Source organism: Sciurus vulgaris, assembly GCF_902686455.1.
Source record: "Sciurus vulgaris genome assembly, chromosome: 4".
NCBI classification, from domain to species: Eukaryota; Metazoa; Chordata; class Mammalia; order Rodentia; family Sciuridae; genus Sciurus; species Sciurus vulgaris.
Genome location: NC_136464.1, coordinates 3,754,098 through 3,760,097, shown reverse-complemented (window position 1 = coordinate 3,760,097; position 6,000 = coordinate 3,754,098).

Genomic DNA, 6,000 nt, shown 5'->3' with positions numbered 1-6,000 from the left:
GTTTCTGTGGCCGCACTGCCTCGTCACCTCTCCCCCAGGAGGCACCGAGCTGCAGTACTCAGGGACCCACGCCCAGTCCCCGGAGGAGTGCTGTGAGCAGAGAAGACCCAGAGCTCCCTCCAAGAGCAGGTCACCACTCCAGATCTGCTCCGTGCTCGGCCTCCGGAGCTGAGGTCAGCTACCTCCCAGTCCATCGTGTCAAAGTGCACCCACAAAAGGCACAGCTCCTGGACTTCGGCCTGCGGAGGCCCGCGGAGGCCCGCTTCCAAACACACGCCTGCCTGTTTTAGGAGCACAGCAACCCGCTCCAGGGCTTCCTCTTCCCATCTCCACTGCCCTGGAAAAGCTGAACAACCTGGGAGGCAGTCGAAAGCCATTCTTGACAAAAATATTTTAGGAAAATCAGGGAAAGGACAAAGATTTCAGCTAATGGTCCATCAGGACAGAGGGAGCAAGGACCAGGACTGAACGGGTGGTGAGAAAACGTGTCACACGTGCTGAGGCCCCTGGCACTCAGAGGGGCTCCAGAAACGATGCCTGGACCACAGGTAAACCAGGGTGGCCACTCAGAGGGGGTACACTGAGTCACCAGGGTCACCGGTCCCGAGTCCAGGCCTCCGGTCAGTGGCAGGTTTAGGGGTGTCCGTTGTAATATGCATACATTTAATGGGGCTATGCATGGTCACATGACAGGAGTGTGGTGAACCTAGGACCATCACCAAACCTATTCAGCACACCTGAGACGCCTTGTTTTTTAAATTAGCACTCTTGAGTGAGCCCAGCTGAGCAGGGGTGTGATCTGGTACACGTTCTTCATCTTTTTCCTCCTTTATTACACGATATTACAATGTTCAAACCCCCTCCTGCCCTCCCCCTCTTCCTCTCTCTCAAACTCCAAATGTAAGCATTCAAACCAATAATCGATTTTTCAAATCAACTGTCAAATCAGAGCCCAGACTGTCAAACCTCAAACCACATCTTCTCTTTAATACATTTACTTTCAATTTTCTTTCCATCGACCCTAAAACCAAAAAAGGTTACAAGAATTTTGTTTGTTTGTTTTTTTGCCAAGCATAATAAAAGGTGCACACCTCTTTTTTCTCCTCTGAGAGCAGAGCCCACATCTACATCTTTATGACTATGTTCATTTCCTCATCCAGCTACCCAGCCAACCAACCATCAGCACTTACTATTCACAGGGCATGTTCCAGACGCTGGAGACAGGGCAAGAGCCGCTCACATCCCAAGGTCCCCACCTTCCAAGAGCTCATTATCCAGAAGGCAGTTTATAAACACCGAAGTCCATACCCAAGTAATAGGCATCATGGTCAATTGGCGGGGCAAGCTCTCAGGAGCTGGAAAGGATACCATTACCCAGGTGTCCAGGTGTAGCGCTGACTGGGAAGGACAGGGAGCTGCCGGCCCCGCCCCTTCTTGGATAAGAGTCGTCAGACCTTCTGTTTGGGGAGAACTGCCTTTGTCTGAACCTAACTGCCAGACTTTAAAGGAGGTACTCTACTTCCACCTAGGTGCGCACTTTCCAAGACAAGACGCTCAGGTGGCGACAGAATGGAAAGGGTACTCCATTGGGGAGGCATGGAAGTCGGCTTTCCTCCTTTGAGTTCAAACTCAAGGCTCAAAATCAGGCAGCTGGGCAGGCAGCTCCACTTAGTTGTGCTGTAAGCATTTTAAACTCAACATGTCCAAACGGAGCTCCAACTGCCTTCCTCCACCTGACCTCTGGGGCTTGCTTCTCTCTGTGCGGGAATGCTGCCTTCCAGCCAGCCACAGGGCCGGGGACATTCTTTCCTCCTCCCTCCCTCTCATATTGCACATCCAATCCACCAAAACCTCAGCTGGCCTGGTTTCTAGAACACACCCACGATCTAGCCCTTCCTATACCTCCACCCCAGCCGCCTCCCTGGAATCCACAGAGGACAGACCCAGGAAGTGCGTTCAACACACTGAGAAGTGCACCCCAGGTGTCTTTGTCACCTTCTTGGTCTTCATCAGCCAAACAGGAGTTTGATAAACCAAGAGGGCTGCAGAGTGGCAAAGCACAGCCCTTGGGAAGGCAGGGGACAGGGTACTGCAAAGGCAGGCCATGTCCACAGCACCCCTCAGCTCCAGGGAGGGTCAGCAGTGGCTCCAGCACCCTCCCCCAGCCTGCTTGCCCTCGGAACCCCCAGCTCCTCGCTGTTGGCTCTGTGGCTTCCCTGCACGTGACCAGCTCTGACTCCCATCTGGCAGGGGTAGTGTGCCCTGGGCAGTCTTGGCCTCCACAGCCCACTCATGCTGGCAGGCAGATCCCAACTTTACCCACCAACAGGTGGTGCAGATTTTTTTCCTTGCTTCTGCATATGGCACAATGTACACATTCAAAAAAAAAAAAAAAAAAAAAACAAATGAAGCCAAGTGTGGTGCACACCCCTGTAATCCAGCTGCTCGGGAGGCTGAGGCAAGAGGATCACAAGTCCAAAACCAGCCTCAGCAACTTAGCAAGGTCCTAAGCAATCTACTGAGACCCTGTCTCAAGATTAAAAAATAAAAAAAATGTAATGGCCTGGGGAGATAGTTCAGTAGTAAAGTGCCCCTGGGTCAAATCTTTTTGGTAAAATGTACCAGAAAAATCAAAAAGACCACATTAGAAAACACACCGGGGCTTCTCCAAGACTCAGTCTGATGCTCGGAATTCAGACAGTGCCCTCCGGAATGCCCAATTCTCCATACCACCTCCTGGCACCATGGTCACGTGCAATAACTGAAGAAGGGTCCCCAGGGAAAGACATGTCCTTCATCATCTGAGAACTGGCCTCGAGGCAGCGGGGTCAGCCAAGGAAGAGACTGTAGGCAAGACAGCAAAGCACTAACCAACCACAAGAAAGGGCACCAGTCCTGCGCTGGGGCTTCCTGCGCCAGCCCTGGTTGACAGACACCTCCTTAGCGAGCTTCGCCAGCCTACCACCGAGTCCTCTGTAGCAACAGAAGGTGAGGCAGCCCTACTGCGGGGGGACAGCACCTCCCTACCAGGAAACAGTTTGTAGCAAACCGTCCACGATATGAAAATGTATTTAATGCAATTAATAATTTAAGAAGCAAGAGCATGTGCTCTTGGAGAGTTAAATGCTTGTCAGAGTGATCGATGCACGCTTCACCACCGACACATTCCCCATGAAGAGCAGAGGGATTTTGCAAACTTGTGTTGACCTTGGGTTGCCGTATATAGGAGGCAGATTGCAGAGGCAGGCCCTGCTGAAGGAGGAACCGTGCGTCAGCTCCCAATTTACAGCCCTTTCCCCAATTAAAGGACTGTAAAAACATTAAAATTAATGCAGTCTTAACTCCTAGAGCAGGCCCTACTTTCTTAATTAGTGCATAATTATTCAGTTTTTGATATCCTGGAAAATTATCACATGGAAATTATTTTAGGCAGGGTAACAATAGCAAAAACTCCCTCCCCCAACTCTATTAACATGTGGAAGTGATTAACACTTTATTACAGTGAAAATACTATTACAGCTAATGTTTAATGACTTTTGCCATTGCATCCTAAGCAGGAAATTCAGAACGCTATGGAGTGATGGCTTCCTATAAATATATTAAAAATGACTTGCAAAGATCATGACGGTTTGAGCTGGCTGCATTAAAAATCAGGAGGACATAGACATCCAGTTGCTAAAAGCTTAGTGGCAGAGAAGCGTCATTTGGTGCGAGCTCTCGGGGAGATGGCACAGGATAATCATCTGGGCATGGCCTGGACAGACAGCTCAGACCCAATCTCAGCTACAGCCTGCTGTTAATGGGACAGTGGCCCTTTGGCTGTGCTAATGGGTGCTTTTCAATGGAGATCCAAACAACTGGAAATTCCAGACACTGAAAAAAACTGAAATTAAGTGTCTCCAGCTGAACATATTAGAACTGATAGCAGACTTGGCCATTCCTGTAATCGGGAGGTATTAGAGGTTTTTGGACTGCACAGTAAAAATTATAATAGCTCTTACATAAATATGTAAAGATAGCAGATCCCTGCTTCTGTGGACTCAGGGTAGGAGCAATTTACCCCTGATACCTTTATATGAAACTAAAATACAAGGACATTTTGTGCTTGTGCCTTGGATCCCAGTGTGCTCAAACAAAAGAAAAAGACTCCTAGTGCTGCCTTGGAGCGTGTGATCAGGGGTATCGCGTGACTAGACCACGGTTCACCATGTGCCCGAACATCAACGCAGAAATATTTGCTACTTTAATTTTTTTATTCTTTCATTTATTCAGAATTGTGTGGAAGCTTCTTTGGAAACGTATGCACAGCAGAGCGGTTAAGAGGCACAGCAAGTAGCCCAAGGGTGGATGCAGGCTAGAGATGTGCGTGACCTGGCTGAGGTGTTTGAACCTCCTCCACGTCAAGAGCAGGCCTGGCATCCCTGGTGCCCTTGAGAAGTCGCAAAGTGGTGATGTCAGTGGCCCTCTAAAATTTTAATACCCTGGAATAGCACTGAAGGCCTTTCTCCCATCATTTCTCCCCTGAGTTCCCCTTGTTTCCGTACATTCTTGGACTTTTATTCCACCCTCTTGGAGGAAAAACTTCCTAGAAATGAGTTCCAGACAGAGGAAGCACCTGATCCCCTTTCCTCTCTAACATGGGAAGGAGAATAAGAAACATTCTTCAGGAAAATTCCAAGTGGTTTCAAACCCATGTGACGGCTTTGATTTCTAAAACGCACTTGGGACCACAAGCTGAACTAGGGAATCAAAGAAAGAGGAGCACCAGTCCTCAGAGGCACCCACCCCACTCAGGAGTGAATCCTGAGAAGAGGGGATTGCCTGTCCCCGAGAACCGAGCTGCGGTTCTAAGAGAAGGCAGCCACAGCAGCAGGCATCTCTGAGCCCCCCAAATCCACCCACTTCCTCGAGGCTCATGATGGCCTCTATGCCACTGGCCAGCAGCCCAGACAGGGACAGTCACCTCTCCCCTGAACCATGCATCCTGTGCTCTGCAGCTCTCCAACCCCAGAAGGCAGGGCCTTGGGTCATTCGTTAAGACTCCAGCTAACAAATCCTAGGTCTTTTGCCATCAGGGACCATGTGTGGGGCTCTGTGTCCCTGCAGACATACGTGTGGCCAGCAAAGCACCAGGGGCAACACGGGGCATGACAGGGAGTGCAGGGTGCAGGGGGAGGCTGGGTGGCTGCCACGGTTCAACCAGACTGTCTCCCAGGCTCACGTGAAGTCCGAGGCCCTTCACAGCGGTGGTGTTCAGAGTCGGAGCTCTGGGAAGTGCTTGGTTCAGGAGGGTTCTGACCTCACTGTGGATCCATCCTTGATGGCTCACAGCTGATGGCCTCATTGGAGGCCGTGGAAACTAGGAAGTGAGAAGTGAGCCCAGCAGAAGGAGTCGGTCGCTGGGGCACACCCTGGTCTTGTCCCTGGCCCCTTCCCCCCTTTCCCTCTCCCTCTCTCTCTCTCTCTCTCTCTATCTCTCCCTCCTCTCTCTTTCTCTTTCTCTCTCTCTCTTTTTCTCCCTGCCCCTTTTTCTCCCCACCCCCCACCTTTGCCTTCTGGCCACTATGAGCTAAGCACTCTGGTCCAACAGGCCCTTCCACCATGATGTTCTGCCTCACCTTTTGCTCAAAGCAAGGGAAACAAGCAGCTATGAGCTGGAACCTCTGAAATCTTGGGCCCAAATTAATCTTCCCTCCTCTCAGTTGATTTTCTCAGGAATTTTGTCACAGCAACACAAAGCTGACCAGCAGGACAATGTTGGACACTGCCTAATCTTTTAGCAGCCTTGGGAGAGAACTGCAAGCCCCTCACAGGGCTGCAGGGGGCTTGAAGGATCATATCTGAAGGCTAGTGGTCTGCAGCAAGGACTGACTCCAAGCCTGCTATTGTTATTTTACTATGACCACTTCCTTGCCTTCCAAGGAGCCGACAGTTCTCTCATCTGGACAAGAAAGGTGGTCCACAGCATCTGCGCAGCCACGTGACACGGGAACCTGTTCC